At 32.1% G+C, this 19,544-nt stretch overlaps 2 pseudogenes; both read left to right on the top strand.

The window, feature by feature from the left end:
* Positions 1 to 10,033: 10,033 nt before the first annotated feature.
* LOC120186151 lies at positions 10,034 to 13,611 on the top strand (annotated as a pseudogene).
* A 1,359-nt stretch (positions 13,612 to 14,970) lies between these two features.
* Positions 14,971 to 18,695, top strand: LOC120186161 (annotated as a pseudogene).
* The last annotated feature ends 849 nt before the right edge of the window (positions 18,696 to 19,544 follow it).

Below are 19,544 nucleotides of genomic sequence, written 5' to 3'. Positions count from 1 at the left end.
AATTTAGGACTAAGTATAATTCCATGTTTTATGAATTTGTGAAATAATATTTATTTTCTATGTAATTCTAGTGTTTCTGAAAATACTAAAATAACATCTATTTAAACTACACAAAACTTTTTATACTTATTAAAAATTGAATCAATCCATATTTAAAATACTTATAATGCATTACATAATCCAAAATGAATTATCTTCCATTGATATTGTACACTGGGTGCACTAAAGGTTGCCAATAGTTTTAACTCGTCAGTTAACATTATTTGCCAAAATCCTGACTTACAATCAAATTTACTAAAATATTCAACTTCTTTAGCTTGATTAATAAACACATCTTTTCTTAGAATAAAATGGCAATGAAATATAATATTTTGATTTAATCTTTTATAATTAATGATCATTTTAGCTTTTCCTCTTTTAATCTCAGCATGGTTTCTTACCATAAATGTTGGATTAGTGTGAGGACTATTAGTTTCTTCTATTAATAATTTTTATAATAATTCTTTTATTTGAATATCAAATCCATATATATATATATATATATTGTTTAGTACATATCATTGGTTTTACTAGAATAATTTTATTGGGATTTTTCAATTTTATACTAAAATATCTATAACTATTTTTTTCATAATTTTAGTGGTTCTTTATTAAAAGTGTTTTCTAATATTTTAAACATCCAATGATTTATTTCTAGATGCTTAATATTTTCTTTTCTTGATGGAATAAAATTCTTCTCACATATAAATTTGATTTTCTATTAATGGTATTTTACATAAGTTTTTTCTGCAAATAAAACATCTTTAGGCGTTTAAATTTGATTAATTAATCACCTTTTTTGCTCCATACCTATTGTTGATTATTCCCATCTACGAAAAAAATTATAAAACATCTATTTGGAAAGTTCCAACAAATAATTTAAAAATATTTCCTGTAGCCAATTATGTTGTTTATAATAATTGTCATAGATAGGGATGGCAAACGGGTACAGTTTCGTGGATTCCGCACCGTATCCTCCAATTGGAGCGGGGATGGGTATAATTTTAGTAGGTAGTGGGCGGGTGTGGATTTATAAAGTGGTACCCGTCGTGGGGTGTGGGCGGGTAATGGGTTTGAGACATTACCCATCCCGCATCTTCTCGCCCCGCATCTGCCCGCCCCACATCCGCCCACCCAGCTAAATATCTATTAAATTTTGGACCATTATGAATTTAGGTGTAATTTTAGAGACTAATTTATAAATTTTAATATTGTATAATATATAACATAAATTTATCCAAATATTAAGGATATTTAGTCTTTAATCTGGTCTTTAATTAGGGAAATATTTGACTCTTTGATTAAACCCATAATCCCACTAACCACGTCACTTTCCATGTTCTTTAGCCCATGCTGCCCATCCAAACACAAATTAGCCGTACTATAAGCATTAACATCAAAAGCATCAGTTTCTATATTCTTTAGCCCCTCAAAACCCATATTAGGCGCACTATGAGCATTAACATCGAAAGCAACACAACAATCCAGCTCTGCGACTACATGCTCCCTACAATCTGTCTCCATAACATTCGTAGAGCTACTCCTCTAACAAATTGAAGCACGCGCTGCTACCCCATCACGAACTGTCTGGGAACCAACTCCAACATCCCATTAGTTTGCTGTCAGGCGGGTCTAGATGGGTATGTCGTTAGTGGGTAGTAGGTGTGGGGATGGCTTTAAAAATGTACCCGCGTGGGCGGGTGTGGATTTGAAAATTTGTACCCATCATGGGTGGTGGGCGGGTGGTGGATTGAAAAATATTAGGTGGGTATGGGGATGGGGGAGGGGGTATCCGCACCCGACCCACCCGTTTGCCATCCCTAGTCATAGACTGTATCCAATCATCTATGTCTTTTTATAGTCTGATATACGAATATTTAAGTCTAGATATACTCCTCTTTGAGCAACATTTCTTTAATTAAGATTTTCTACACTAGAATTGGTTGTGAAGTTTTTCCTGTTTGTTCAGTTTTGACTTCATTAGTGTAAATATTTTTTACTTTCTCTCCTATTAACCTAATAATATTTTAGTCTCTATTGTTGTCTCGATTAAAAGATCTTAAATAATCGTCTTCAAAAGGATCATGATATAATTTCTTTTTTCCTTTAGGATATGAATCTGTTTGATCTGTTTTCATAGGATTTGGAATATTATTATTTTCTTCTGTTGAAGAATTGTTCTCTTCATCAAATGTATTTGTTTCGGTTGTTTCTGAAACATTTATAGCTTCTATATCTTCTGAATTATTTTCAGAACGGTACTATTGACTGTAGTATCATAATTTAACATATAATGATAGTTAAACAAAGTAAATAATTCTTTAGGTTCTTTATAAAAATTTCTATTAATTTAAGTATTCTAAATATTCTACTTTTTCATTCTTATCCTTAGTGGAAAAATTTAATTTTCAATGTTTCATTAATTCTTTATAAGATTGAAAATTTTAGATGAACATGCAGATAATTATTTTTCATATGATAATAATAATTGGTGTTTCCATTTCCATAATATAAAAGACTTAAATCTATATCATCTTCTTGTTTAAAAAGATATCACAACTTTATCGAATTTATTATTAATATCAGATAATAATTTTTTAGATTCACAATTTAGATCTATTTCAGTTATCTCTCCAGATTACTAGTTTTTTGTTCTATTTTATTAACTTTATTATACATCTTATTAAAATATATAGAGGTCATATCTATTAAATTATTAAAATCTTTACTAATATAAGTAATATTATTTTCGTTCTTAGAGTCCATATGCATAGTATGATTGTAATTTTTATCTTTAAACAAACAATTTATTTCTTCATTGATTTTATCTTTGGTACCTAAAATCTTTTGTTATCTGTGAACATCACAACCTTTACAACAAAGCCTAAATGTCACTTCACCGGATTGGGGCAAAGTAAGCAGTATTACATATATATAGTTTTAATAAAAATTGAAATGAACAGAGTGCAAGATAAAGATAGAACTTACAATAATACTTGTATATTATTACTCCAAAGATCGAAAATTTTGGGGATGATACTAGTTACAAGGGATAAGGGTGCAGAAACAATTTTACACAAATATTTACAATGATGTTGATACAAAGAAAGAGAATGAAAGATTACAAAGAAAAACCTAAGATCACTAAGTTAGAGAGGAGAGTGATAGTGGAAAAGATGATACAAAAAGTGATTTTAAAGATGATCCCTTGCCTCTCCTTTTATAGACTCTATTATCAAGCTACATTATTTTCGATGTTGCAATTCGTGTTGAAATGCAAACTTTGGGAATGTCTATGGTACGTCAGTCTTAATATATGGTTAAGGAAATACGTTATGAGAAATATTAATATTTTTTTAACATTTTTGGTAAAATGCTACCTAAAACATTATTTTTTACCGGAAAATGTTAATATTGGACACTACTTAAATATTTAATATTTTCGGTAAAACGTTAACTAAAACATTACTTTTCTATAGAAAAATATTAATATTAGGCGTTACCTAAAATATTATTTTTACTGAAAATTAGATTGCAAAATTAATATTTTTAATAAAAATAATAATTTAAATAATACTTTATCGAAATATAATATTTCTGATAAAATATTTTTTAATTGTATATTAAACTATCGTGAGATAATTAGCCGTAAAATTTGGGTAGTTCTGCGGTGCGACGCCTAAAAAATGGCTAATATACGGCGTGACCGGTTAAACAAGTGACCGGTTAAAATTTAGACCGGTTATGTTATATTATTTAACCGAAAATATTATCAAGTACAATAACATATTAGGTAACGCTTATATAATGTAATAGATAGCGCTTATATAATAAAATAGGTATTTAACGGGAAATATTATCAAGTACAATAACATATTAGGTAGCGCTTATATAATGTAATAGGTAGCGCTTATATTGACCTATTTTATAAGTAAATCAGTATATTTATACCGGTAACATTGCAAATTTACCTATTACATTATAATTATCGGTTTCGATATTTCATAAAGTGTCAAAACTTTTTATAAAGTATCGACACTTTATGCTTGCACCTCGTTGGACATTAATATTTCATTCTGGACAAAAATATCGACACAAACTAAAAAAGTGTCGATACATGATTTAGACCTATTCTCTCATAAAACCGGTATAATTATACCGGTTTCATTGACCATTTACCTATTACATTATACTTATGAGTTTCGATGTTTTAGGGATCGATATTTTTTTAATAAATGTATCGACACTTTTTAAGGGTACACCTTTTTTGGCATTCATTCTAGACCGTAAGTATCAACACTTTATGCTTGCACCTCGTTGGTTTTAATATTTCATTCTGGACAAAAATATCGACACAAATTAAAAAGTGTCAATACATGATTTAGACATATTCTCTCATAAAATCGGTATAATTATACCGGTTTCATTGAACATTATACTTATGGGTTTCGATGTTTTAGGGATCGATACTTTTTTAATAAATGTATCGACACTTTAAGGGTACACCTTTTTTGGCATTCATTCTAGACCGTAAGTATCGACACAACTTTAACAAGTGTCGATACTATATGCTGACCTATTTTAGCATAAAACCGGTATATTTATATCGGTTACATTGTAAATTTACCTAATACATTATAATTATTGGTTTCGATGTTTTCGGGATCGATACTTTTAATAAGTGTCGATACTTTATGTTGACCTAATATATTATGCATGCACCTCGTTTGGCTCGATACTTGTTACATTGTTAATTTACCTATTACATTATAATTATTGGTTTTGATGTTTTTTGGGTCGATACTTGTAGTTATTGTACATACCTAAATATGTACTGCGAATTTAATGTTGTACCCACCCTTTAACTACCACTACCAATACCACATCCTATTGAAAGCAGCACAACTGAAACATGTTCAAAATGAACCTTTGCTTACATCTCCATCAACTCCTGGACCACTGAACTTGCACAACAAAATTTTTGCCATGGATAATACTGATGTAGACAATGTTAAGCCAACCGAGGAATGCCATGAAGTACATAATGTTGATGAAACTGACAGATTGGTGGTCAACTCTTCTGTTCACGTGATCAAGCTTGGTACTTTTACAAGGGATTCGCACGAGAACATGGGTTTAGTGCACGTAAGGGAACAACACGGCTTGACGTGAAAGGGAATGTGAAGACACAAAAATTTTGTTGTTCCAAAGAAGGGTTTCGAGTATCAAAAGTCAATATTGTTGATCGTCAACGTGCTCATACATCAGTCACAAGAACAGGATGTAAGGCTAGAGTCGTAGTTACAGCAACAAATACAAACGATCAGGGTTATAAGTAAGTCTGATCATAAACATAATCATGCATTGTGCACCTGCTATGACACCATTTATGTGTTCTAATAGAGCTGTAAGTAAGGCTGATATCGATGAGGCAACAACATTGAAAGAGGTCGGTGTTGGCACGTCACAAGTAATAAACTATTTAACGCAGCAGGCAGGGGGCTATCATAATGTTGGATTTACACATAAAGACCTCTACAATGCACTTCAAAGAGGTAAAGCAAAGGAAATCGTCGATGGGGATGTGAATGCGCTTATTGCCTACTTTGATTATAAGAAACATGATGATCCTGGGTTTCTTATGACATACTCGGTAGACGAATCAGGGGCATTGTATAATCTTATTTGGTCGGATTCTACATCGAGATCGGATTACACATGCTTCGATGATGTAATTGCGTTCGACACAACGTACAAAGATAATTTGTATGGTCGACCAATTATGCCTATGTTGGTGTCAATCATCACCATAACACAATTGTGTTTGCCACTGCCATAATCGCTGACGAGACGTCTCAATCTTTCGAGTGGGTGCTACAGAATTTTTTAGAAGCCATGATGAATAAATCACCTATTTCAGTTGTCACCGATGGGGATAGGGCAATGCAGAGGGCTATCAAATCTGTTATCCCTTATGCTAAGCACATATTATGTTATTGGCATCTTTCTCGCAATGCACAAGCTAATATTGGTGACCCAAAGTTTACAGCAACATTCTCAAAATGCATGGCTTCCTGGTGGACAACCAAGGAATTTGATATTCAATGGCGTTCAGTTGTTTCAGAATTCAACGTCCAAAAGCATCCATGGGTGATTGAGAAGGGAAATACACGACACTTATGGGCACAAGCATATCTAACCGGTCATTTCTTTGCCAATATTCGCTCAACACAAAGGTGCGAGTCTATGAATGCTTCACTAGCTATTGCACTAAAACACAAGAAGACATATTTAGATGTTGTTCGTGCAATTGAAGATGGAATTAGTAGAATGCGTATGAACGAGTTGAAAGCGGATTACTTAAGTTCCCATACGAAGCCCTTCCAGATCACAAAACTGGTCGACCTTGAAAGCCATGCCGCTGCGATTTTACCCGTGAATCTTTTCGTGTGTTCCAGATGAACTTATACGGGAGACATTGTACTGGATTGAGGCAGAGATTAAGTCCTTATCAGATGAATGTCAACATTATATTTTGTCAAAGTACGCAGAAAAAAATAGGAATTTGAAATTAGTTTTGATTCTCGTACGAAAACTCTAATTTGCTCCTGTAAAAATTTAAGACCGTTGGACTTCCGTGTCGCCATCAACTTCACATTTTGAAGCACTTGGACTACACATATTTGCCCGGGACTTTGATTCAAAGTAGGTAGACTAATGATGCGAAGGCTTCTACACCCAGTTATGTTGATTTGAATGTGTCTCCAGAAGTGATGCAAATGGCAATGTTCGTTGCTACGTTCAACGTCAAGTAGGTTATGCTACATTGCATCAAAGACAGACGAGTCTTTCAAAACCGCAAGAGATGAGATGAAAAAACTAATAGAAGAATTAGAAAACTCGTTTGGTTTGAATGATTCAGTCAACCAGAGGATTGTAGTAAACACGTTCGTGACCCTCAACGAAAACAACGCAAGCGAAAAGAAGTGCCGAAGAACAAGGTCGAGAAGAAAATTAGGCGATGTGGGTACTGCAACGGTGAGGGACATAACAAACTAACATGTCCTCAAGTCAAGCTCAGATTGAGTACAAGCACACAGCCTACATCAATTGATTTTTTCGAAGACGAAATGGAATGACAACGATCTCCATATCGTAAGTATCAACATAACTCTTATTGTGTATAAGAAACATGTACATATAAATATTTTGAATGAAGGAAGAAAAATCGCGTTACTTAAAATTAGCGACACAATATTAAAAAGTGTCGATATAGGTTGTAGACCTATTCGCTCATAAAACCGGTATATTTATACCGGTTATATTACAAAATTATCTATTACATTATAATTCTGGGTTCCGATGTGTAAATGTCGACACTTTTTGACAAGGTATCGACACATTTTTCTTCCATTCTGGACATAAAGTACCGACACAATATTAAAAAGTGTCGACATAGGTTGTAGACCTATTCGCTAATAAACCGGTATACTTATACCGGTTTATATTACAAAATTATCTAGTACATTATAATTCTGGACATAAAGTACCGACACAAAATTAAAAAGTGTCGATATAGGTTGTAGACCTATTCACTCATAAAATCGGTATATTTATACCGGTTATATTACAAAATTATCTATTACATTATAATTCTGGGTTCCGATGTGTAAATGTCGACACTTTTTGACAATGTATCGACACATTTTTCTTCCATTCTGGACATAAAGTACCGACACAATATTAAAAAGTGTCGATATAGGTTGTAGACCTATTCGCTCATAAAACCGGTATATTTATACCGGTTATATTACAAAATTATCTATTACATTATAATTCTGGGTTCCGATGTGTAAATGTCGATACTTTTTGACAAGGTATCGACACATTTTTCTTCCATTCTGGACATAAAGTACCGACACAATATTAAAAAGTGTCGATATAGGTTGTAGACCTATTCGCTCATAAAACCGGTATATTTATACCGGTTATATTACAAAATTATCTATTACATTATAATTATGGGTTCCGATGTGTAAATGTCGACACTTTTTGACAAGGTATCGACACATTTTTCTTCCATTCTGGACATAAAGTACCGACACAATATTAAAATGTGTCGATATAGGTTGTAGACCTATTCGCTCATAAAACCGATATATTTATACCGATTATATTACAAAATTATCTATTACATTATAATTATGGGTTCCGATGTTTTTTCAATCGACACTTTTTGAAAAGGTATCGACACATTTTTCTTCCATTCTGGACATAAAGTACCGACACAATATTAAAAAGTGTGAAAACTTTGTTGTGGATATCATGGAAAACAATGATATAGTAATGTGTTTCGATACATTTGCAAGCAGATGTAAAATACATTAATAACTAGTATTGATATTTTAACAATCCTCAAATGTATATGTATACAGAGAAGCAAATATGAAATAATTAATGAAAGTATACACACAATATAATCACACCAAAATATACATACACAAGAATGTTCAAATAATGTACCGACAAACGAAATTAATCCGATGAAAAAGGGTTATTTCTAACGAAGTCCGGAACATTAGAGGCCTTCAACAAATTTTCCAAATACTCTCGTATGTTTCCGCATTTTTCTGAGGACATACATAAATAATTTCAATTATCAAACTAATGAGGTGCAATTTTACTAACATATTTTTCGATTGCTGTAATAATAAAAACTAGGGTTTCGACAACATACTTTTCGATTCGACTGCATCAACAAACAAACAAACATCGCTTTAGAAATGCCTTCTGAAATGCAGCAACAATTACGCTTCGATTTCAAAAACTCGTCCGTTCTATCGATTTTCAGAGGATATTTAGATATGGCCTTTATATTTTCATCGGATATGTTATTATATTTAATCGATACAAATACAAAAGTGTCGATACTTTTATGTCAGGTGTCGATACTTTCGAATGGATAATTACATATTTCTTTGAAAGTGTCGATAATTTATTACACGTATTTACGAAAGTATCGACACTTTCAATATATCCGGTATCGTTTTACCGGTTTTATCATTTTGATACCGGTTTTATCATATTTTTACCTGTTATATCGTTGTGGATCAATATATTTTTTTAAAGTATCGACACATTATAGGCGCTAAAACTGCTTCTCTTTTAAATTCACAAAGTGTCGATCCTTATATAAAGTATCAACACTTTCATATATCCGGTAACGTTTTACCGGTTTTATCATTTGATACCGGTTTTATCATATTTTTACCTGGTATATCGTTTTGGATCGATACATTTTTTAAAAGTATCGACACTTTATAGGATTTAAAACTGCTTCTATTTTAAATTCACGAAGTGTCGATCCTTATATTAAAGTACCGACACTTTAAATGTATCCGGTAGCGCTTTACCGGTTTTATCATTTCAATACCGGTTTTGTCATAGTTTTACCTCTTATATCGTTTTGGATCGACATATTTTTAATTTGGATCGATACGAACCGACAAGTTAAGTTTGCCGGTTGCACAATTTTTTAATATTTCTTAATGACTTAGACTTACTACATTATTATTAGTCAACATTTCCGGTAGTGCTAAACCGAATTTGTTAAATATCTTTTAATGTATCTAGTAACACCGTATATTAACAGTATATTAACCCGCCTTTCCTGAGACAATCCCGTAAAATTCACCTGTTCGCCGCCTTGAATCTTTGATAATTGTCACGTGTTGCCACATGTTTCTCTCTGCACAATTCTTTTTTGTTGACACCGCCTTGATAATTGTCACATGTTGCCACGTGTTTCTTGTAGCTTCTGCACAATTCTTTATTGTTGACATTAAGTTTGATTCTAACACTATCTGGGTTTTGGGCGGTGGTTTGTTGAACACGAAATGAATTACTCCATATAAAACGTGGAGGGCGAAAGGCTAGGCCTTGGGAATTTTCATTTTGCGCTCTCAAACCTCATCCGGACTGGACGACATACAAAATGGGGAGGAGTAAGTTGCTTCCTTTCTCCTGTGCTTGCTTTCTATTAGATTTATTCTTTTGATATCTTCGCTGCTATATGATTATTCTTATGATAATTGATGTTCTCTGATATCCTTGGAATTATTTTTAGGGTAAAGTATAGTAATGGTCACTGAACATTTCTGAAACTTGCATTTAGGTCTCCAACATTTAAAACTTGCAATACAGTCCCCCAACATTTATTATGTTTGCAATATGGTCCCCCAACTTAAACCACAGTTAAAAAATTAGGATAAATTATATAAACGGTTATTGAACTTTTCAGTCACTTGAATTTTGGTCCCCCAACTTTTAAAACTTGCAAAACAGTCATCAATTTCATTCTAAACCCCAATTTCCAAGTAATTCAATTTTATTCTAAACCTTAAATTCTAAAATACTTCAATTAAATTCTAAAATACTTCAATTTAAGGTAATATAGGCTTGAAGAAAGAGTTCAAGGCACAGACACAACGAATAAAAATATATTTATATAAATGTATATTTATATTTAGATGTATAAATAAAAAATAATTCATATTAATGTATGAATCATTATATTTTTTAAATATTTTATTTTAATAAGAAATTAAAATATTAATTATATTAGAAATACTCAACTTAAGATTATATAATCATGAATTATAAATATGAAAATATAATTATTAAATTTAGTTTAAAATATATAAATCTTAAATTTATTCTTTTAAAATATTGTATCAACTAATATTTAAAAAATATATTAAATCTATCAAACAATTTATCAAATATAATATTTTTTATTGTAAAAATATATATTTTCCCATCATTTATTGCTTTCAAATTTTTTGCCGAAGTTCAAATCTCATTATTTCCATTTTACATTATATTCTTTTTTTTCTGGCATTGGTCATACTATTAGTATATGTATTATTGTATATCTCTTAACACAAACGATGATGTTAGCTTAGTGGCTCCACCCTATATCTTTCATTTGCGTGACTCAGGTTTGAGTTTGCCCAAGACCCAAATTTTACTTCTTTGTAACTTAATTTTCTTCTAATTAGGAGGTGACATGTGTCACCAATAACACATATCATGATCATGTGTTAACACATGTCAGATCCTGATTAAATGATTAATTTATTAATATTATTTAATTTAGGACCAAATTGATAGCATATATAAATAATTAGGTGGTAACACGTGTCACCAATGACACGTGTCATGATCATGTGCTAACACATGTCAGATCCTAATTAAATGATTAATTTATTAAATTTTATTTAATTTAGGACCAAATTGATTATATAAATAATAAAGACTGAATGTATAATAATGTCAATTCCTTTTAACTGCCACATCATCATTTTTATCAATTGGTAACGACTAGTGGCTTAGTTGAAACAGTTAAATAATTATGTGGTATGATTGATAAATTTAAAAGATCGATGACAAAAGTAAAAAGGGCTAGATAGTTAAGTTGTCAACCGAGTAGTTTACACTTTTATTTATACGTCAAAATAACATTTTATAAATTTAAAATTCGAATTATTTTCAACCTCTTTTATATCCTAACTACTTTTTTTAATTAAAAAATTTCTTCAACAGATAAGAATTATACTATTTATTTATATAAAAATACGTATCACATGAAATAAGATGAAATTAAATAATAATAACTTTGACATAATTGAATTTAATTTAAGTATTTTGGAATTTAGGGTTTAGAATAAAATTGAATTACTTTGGAAATTGGGGTTTAGAATGAAATTGATGATTGTTTTGCAAGTTTTAAAAGTTGGGGGACCTAAATTCAAGTGACTGAAAAGTTCAATGACCATTATATATTTATCCTAATTTTCTAACTGTGGTTTAAGTTGGGGGACCATATTGCAAACGGAATAAATGTTGGGGGACTGTATTGCAAGTTTTAAATGTTGGGGGACCTAAATGCAAGCTTCTGAAATGTTCAGTGACCATTACTATACTTTACCCTTATTTTATGTTAATATGGATTTTTTTTATTGTTCTTAAGGTTTGAGATTTACTATTTTATTTGTTAAAATTTGCTTATTATTATTATGAACTTGGTAATAATATCTGATGATAAACAATTTTTTTATAGAAATTACTACCTGTGTCAATGATTAAGCTAGATTTTTTGAATAAAGAGAAGAAGATTTGATTTTTAACTTTTGTTTTTAAGAAGATGGACAATCTTAGATTTTGCTGAAGTGCAAGGATTAGCGGCATACTTGAATCTAAACTTGTTGATTTTGTAAAAGTGTGTTGGTTACTTGGTTTGCTAAAAACCTTCTCTGTAGGACCTTGGAGGTGTTACCGACAAATCAAGAACAAGCCATACCCGAAATCTCGATACTGCCGTGGTGTTCCGGACCCAAGATCAGAATTTATGATGTTGGAATGAAGAAAAAAGGTGTTGATGAGCTTCCTTGCTGTGTCCATCTGGTCAGTTGGGAGAAGGAGAATGTCTCGAGTGAGGCACTGGAGGCTGCTCGAATCGCCTGCAACAAATACATGGCCAAATCCGCAGGGAAAGACGCTTTTCATTTGAGGGTTAGGGTCCATCCCTACCATGTTCTTTGGATCAACAAGATGCTTTCATGTGCCGGTGCTGATAGGCTTCAGACTGGAATGAGGGGTGCTTTTGGGAAACCTCATGGAACATGTGCAAGAGTTAACATTGGTCAGGTCCTGCTTTCTGTTCGTTGTAAGGACAGCAACAGCCATCATGCTCAGGAGGCCCTACGTCGAGCAAAATTCAAGTTTCCCGGCCAGCAAAAGATTATCGTTAGCAGGAAGTGGTATGGAATTTTGGTTCTTAGAGATTCAACTCTGAAACTCCTTAGTCTGTACTAGACAACAGATACCGTTAATCTCTGCTTGTGAAAGCATAGGGTAGAAAACACACTTTAGGCTCAAGAGTTGAACCCTCTTATTGCTTCAGGCGTAGTTCTAGCTTGACGAAAGTAAAGATCAATGTGTGCGCATGTGTGTTTTCTGTACGTGTTTATATACATTACATAAATGAACATATCCATGGATTATAATCAGTCATTTTTTCATTCCCATTTTCAGGGGTTTTGCCAAGTACAACCGTGCTGATTATCTGAAGTGGAGGTCTGAGAACAGGATTGTGCCAGATGGTGTCAATGCAAAGGTAAGAATTAAGAAAACCGATTCTCTTTCGAACACAGTGCTTCCATCCGGGGTTAGTATTCGATCGAGTTGAGTGAGTCAAAAATTTTTATTGACGTCATTTGAATTTTTTAGTATTTTTTTAGCGTTAAGAGAGTCTGATAGAAAGATTTGGTCTTTTGATGTCGAGTTTTGCTCGCCCCTACTTGCACCAATGATGGATTAATTTCCCTTGATGGTTTTTGACTTGCTAAAGTGGAACTTGAATCTGCAGCTTCTTGGATGCCATGGGCCTTTGGCTAATCGTCAACCTGGAAGAGCTTTTCTACCTGCATCAGCTTAGGTCTACAAAAATCATGAAATGAATACCCAAAGCTCTAGTGAAGTGCATTTTAGTTTATCATTACAGTTCCCAGTTGAGCAGATGGCTTAGAATATTTTGTCTGGCTTTGTTTCTTTGAGGGATGTGTATAGCTTAGGTGTACTTTCAGCCGGGCATGTAGTTATCCCTTTTGGTGTATTTAGGTCCTTTAAACGTTTATGTATCCTAGGTTTTTGGTCTTGGTTATATAGTTTTATAGCCTCGATTGGATGTTTATAGTCCTCGATAGAATCTTTGCAACCCTGAAGAGTTTATGTTTTTTTTTTTTGTATTTCAACGAATATGTTTGTTGAGATAAATTTTTTTTGTATTTCAACGAATATGGAAGTATTTTAACGAGACCTCCCTTACAAAAAAATTATTTTTAGGTCAATCTTGCTCAACGAGCTCAAAATATTTAATAAAGGGGTCATTTTACACGTCCAATTTTGCGTAAAATATAGTAATAAAACAACTTAATTTTCATCGCATTGTTAAAAATTATCACGGGTTTAATATCTAAATTTAAACACTAAACTATTGTTTTTGTTCAATTTTAATATTTAATTTTAAAAAAATTAATATTTAATTTAGATTTAAATTTGATACATCATCGTTAAAACATAAGAGAATAAAATTAAGTGTTTTTTTAATCTTGTCAACGATAAAATGTATGATATTATTTTATGATATATTAATATTATTGTTATTTTTTAATGGCGGGATATTAAAATAAAATATAAACTAAATGTTATTAGTGGAAAAATTTGATTCGATTTAAAAATGGTATTTTTGACAAAATTTAATTTGATAGAATTTGACTCAAATAGATTTAAGTTTTAATTTTATAAATTTGACTCGAATAAAAAAAATTAAGTTCAAGTTATAAAATATATTAATTAATGGATTGATTTTTAAGTTCGAGTCTATTGTATATATGTATATAACATATGAAAAAATATAAAATATATATGATATGAAAATATATATATATATATTATGTATTATGTATGATCACAAAAATCATTAAATTATAATAAAATAATATATAAATATTATAAATATTTATAATTAAATTAAGCAAAAATTCAAAAAAATTACTCGATTTGAATTTTTAAATTCGACTCGATTTGAAGAAAATACAAATCAAATTTGAGTTATAAAATATAATTTATTAATTTAAATAATTAAATTTTCCATATTATTAAAAAAATGTTGTATAAAATTTTAGCTGAATTTTCCAAATATAAGATCTTGGAGGATATTCCATCAACCTTAACATGTCTTTAGTTAATCAATTTTCCATCTCCATATTATTAAATCAACCATTCAGCCTGCGTTCAATCGGTCCGTCCGATCTGATTTTCCAAGAATGCAATTTCGTTCTCTTTTGATAATCCAATAGGTGAAGTAAGCTTCCTTTATTTTGATTGTCGAGTGTTTGTGCGTCCTTGGAACCTAAAATCTCTGAACTTGAAAATGTGGAAGCTTTCTTCTTCTTCTTCAAGAATTGTGTCTGCTTTCCTCAAACTTCATTTCAACCGTCTTCAAGTCAACCCGTTCCACCAAATCCCTTCAAATTCAGCTGAATCAGCTCTTTCCCATTTTCCTTTTCGTTCCCGAACTAACCCTTTCTCAAACCTTTACATTCCAAAACCCAACTCATTTCCCTTTCCCCTCCTGGGTTTAGGTTATTTTCCTTTAAACCCTCTAATTCAGCCTCCAAATTCAATACCCATTTCGCCAAAAACCTTTTTTCATATCCCTACGGATGTCTTCACTTCCACTTTGTCCAAGTACCGGGAGGCAATCACTTTGCATTTTCGATGCCTTTTTCAAGAGGAATTACTTGTTTCTGTTTGGAGTTGGAGTTTTCCTTTGTGCTATGCTTTGGAGGATTATGTTCGGTATTGCCAACACTTTTGTTGGTCTCTCTGAAGGAATGGCAAAGTATGGCTTTCTCGCCCTTTCCACTGCAATTGTTTCTTTCGCTGTAAGTTGTTTTTTGCTCATTCACCAACTGCGAGCACTAGCTTTTGGGTTTTGGATTGATTAGAGGTTGAATCATTGACACCACAATGGATGTTTCTGCATACTGATTCACTTAATCAATGTTGCTAATTGCGAGTTGTCCTTGCATTTGTTTAGGCTGTAAATGAGACTAGACAGAGCTTGTGTTACTCGAATTTGTTTCGGTCAAAGCTCCACCAATACTTGAATTGAATGGACTCAGCTCAAATTCCATTCTTAATGAGCTGAGCTGAACGAGATCCCTCTCGAAAAGCTAGCAGCTCAAAAAATAATATTTTAATTTTTAAAATTAAATTATTAATAATATTAACATTTATTTATTGTCGTTTTTTAAATACAACATAAGATTTTTATGTATTAAGATTCAAATTTGAGCTAGAGTTAGAGCTTTAATTGAGCTAAGTCTGATCCTGTTTCGAATTCAAGTTTTTTTGAGAATTTTTTTTTTCGAATTCTAGTTAAGCTTGACAAATTTTAGCTCGTGAGCTTTCGAGTCAAGATGAGCTCAGATTTAAACTTTTGAGTCGAATCGAGCTTGACTCGGCTCATCTACAGCCCTACATTTGTCATTCGATACCTATGAACCTTTTATATACCAATTTTAATGTCGTGAGTTTGGACAAACTATTTACATAAGTTTACTCAAAGTAGTGTTTTACAAATTCTGATGATTTTCTCTGGTTTTGGAGTTTGTATGAATGTTCTTGGATAACAAATTATAATGAAACTTTAGCCGTTGAATTCACCTTATTTCATTGTCTGTAGTCTTATTGTATTCTTGGTATTACATTTCTTTGTCGACTAATGTGTTTCTACACTCCAATAAAAGTAAACATTGCTTCTTTGAAATGCCCTTATCTTGCTATTGGATTCATGAGTATGGTTATTTTGCTTCTTGCCTGAATGGATGAGTCTGGCATTTTTTTATAGGAAAATGATAGTATCTTAAGATCTTCTGTTTCATGGTCATTCATTATCATCAGGGCTTGTATCTTCGCTCAAGATTAACAATAAATCCCGACGAGTTTATAGAATTGCCATGAGGATGCTTAACACATCTCCTCAGATTCTTGAGGTTATGGGTGCACCGCTCACAGGATCAGATTTAAGAGCTTATGTGATGTCTGGTGGTGGAATTACACTGAAGAACTTAAAACCAAAGTTTAGATGAAAACGGTGTTTTCTTATCTTCCCCATCCAAGGTTCCGAGAGAAAGGGTTTAGTAAGCGTTGAAGTCTAGAAGAACAAGGGCGAGGTTTGCTTCTAAATTGCTAACCTTCCTAATTTCTTGAGCTAACTACGCATGAACTCTCAGTGATGTGGTTTAAGAAGGAAAAAAAAAAAGCAATCAAAAGAAGTATACAAGCTGAAAACATAGAAGAAGATAACTTATGATCTTAATTCTGGATTTAAACCTTAAAGAAAACTAATAATCCTAGCCACCTATTTATGTCTAATAATAGTTAAACAACTAAAATAATAAAATAACATAATTGTAAACCTCCTAATTTACTTGCGCTGTGGAAAATACTTCCCTCGCCTTATTTTTACCTTAGAAATATGATAGTACTAATCAATTCATGGTTACATTTTTATCTAGCTCATTTAATTATAGTTGTAATTTGATTATTTCCTTAAACCTTCATATGATAGAGAGAGCATCTTGCTTGGTTATCCAACAGTGAGATGGATAGCAAAACTTCAAAATTCAAATTTTTAGCTAGTACCACATTTTAAGTATGTGTTTGTGGGGAATCTTATCTTTCCCTAATAGAGAGAATATGCCTAGATTTGTTTGTAAATTATTAGGGGGAACCTTATATCTTTCTTCTGAGAATGATAGAGAGGGAACTCATGAGTGATGAATATGTCTCTCTCTGCCATTCTTCTGTATTTGAATATTTAATGTCTTAATATTTCTTGGAAGCATTTAAAATCTTTCTGCTGTAGTTCCATGGCTCCCTTTTGTTTTCTTGCGGTATGAACCTTTATGTCCCAATTTGTCCAAATACCTAAAAAAGAAAGAAAAAAAATGACAAACAAAACAGGTATAAAATGGAAGAATGCGAATTGCACATAGACCATTATAGAGATAATGATGATATATCCCTGTACTAAAATGATTAAAGAACCCTTTTCTACTTTGTCTATAGATAAGCCCTTGTACTTTTAATTTGTTACCCAGATAAGCACTTGGAGTCCGTTTTATTTTATATGATGAAGATTGGAAAGTAATCACTTTCCAAGGAATTTAATTGGTGGGAGAGTGACTCCCATGGTTGGTATTCTAAAACGTATCACTTTTCCTAGGAATTTTCCTCGTACCAAATGTTGTAATGTTTTGTTATCTTAGCAATCATATTCTCAAGAATTACATACCGGTAGAATCGTAACATGGGAAAGTACCAAACGCCACCTTAGTCTTCAATGTATAACCAAGTTACCCTAACCTTGAATTTATAGCTCAATAGACTTTCAACATTAATCAACTTTTTATTTGAAACAAGGGCCTTTTGGGGTTCAATTTCAAATCAAAAGGTAAAGGCATATTTGAATACAATAAAAGAATAGGGTTGTTTTAGAAAAGTGAAATAACTTGAAGGTTTTCTTTGTTTTTTTGGCCCATTCCTATATACTTGAGCATATATTAATTTTATTTGCAGTATGTTATGAAGCTATTACCGGTAGACATTCCAATGGCATCAGGACCTGATCAGCGGCTATTCTTGATTGGTGATGAAGAAGAGTACAAGGTTGGTGGTGGATTGATCTCTGTGCTGAGAGATCCCGTAGTGAAGGCAATTGCTGCGACCAAGGGATTCGATGATCTTGACCAAATCGAGGAAGAGGAGGATGCCGAGCGAGAACTTCAAGAGGCTGAAAGAAAGCGTCGTGAAGAAGACAAAAAGCTTGAAAAAGGTGGCAATCAATGACGACTAGCTCGATTTTGTTATTCTCCCTTCTTTCTTTCGTTTACTAAAGTTTCTGAAAGTTTGCTCGAGGCATTAACAATGCCAGATGCACTTACTTTGATGAGAAGTACCCCTTCATTATACTGATTGTGGCCACTGTTTTCTCTGGACTGCCTTGTAGTCAAATGGCCCCGTTGAAATAATAATGTCGGACACTTAACAGAACATGGTTTTACCAATTTTTTCTGTTCGTCTTGCCATGTTTCGAACATTATTTCTGTCTTTGGTGATGTTCTGTTGCCTTGTTTCCTGCTGTTTCTCTCTCCAGTTTGAGCACCCGTACCGTGAAAGATTAACAACATGAAATGATATGTGATCGAGATTAACAACATGAAATAAGGAGATGCTAAAGAGAAAAAAGTAGTAGATTATTCTTAAAAGCTTTAATTTCATGCATTAAACTCAATTAATCTAATGAAAACTAAAAAAGACATGTAAAACTTGGAATTTTTATTGTGTAAGTGGATCAACTTCTATATATATAATATAAAGTTGTTTTAATTTTACACATTTTTAAGATTGTTGGATGATTATAAATTGATAGTCCGTAGTCGACATAAATAGTAAAAAATGAGTAGGTTTTTACGGAACAGTAGTATCTCAATCTAAATAGTTTTCCGATGTGTAAGTAGATGTTTTAAGTCTGTATAATATTGGTTTGTGCAGTAGGAGTATTTACCGTGGATTGATTCAATTAAATAATCTTCAACTGTTTAGTGTTGATTTATGTTTGTATTCATGGGAAGATAATAGTAATATGAATTAGGCACAGAATTCATGGAAGAGTTGCAATTATAGAAACTGTATGTTGAATCAACACAAAGCAGTGGTGATCCTTTTGCTTCTTTGGATTTGTGTAACTCCTAGACCCAGCCTATGCGTTTCGACTAAGTATAGTGGATCACATTATGATTATTAAAGACATTTTCCGAAATCGTTATTCCATCAATATAAAATCACATTATAAATAACATGAAATTATAAAC

This window comes from Hibiscus syriacus, unplaced genomic scaffold (genome assembly GCF_006381635.1).
Source record: "Hibiscus syriacus cultivar Baekdansim isolate YM2019G1 unplaced genomic scaffold, ASM638163v2 tig00113302_pilon, whole genome shotgun sequence".
In the NCBI taxonomy this organism is placed as follows: Eukaryota; Viridiplantae; Streptophyta; class Magnoliopsida; order Malvales; family Malvaceae; genus Hibiscus; species Hibiscus syriacus.
The sequence above is the reverse complement of the archived record's forward strand: the minus strand, read 5'-3'. Positions and strand labels throughout refer to the sequence as shown.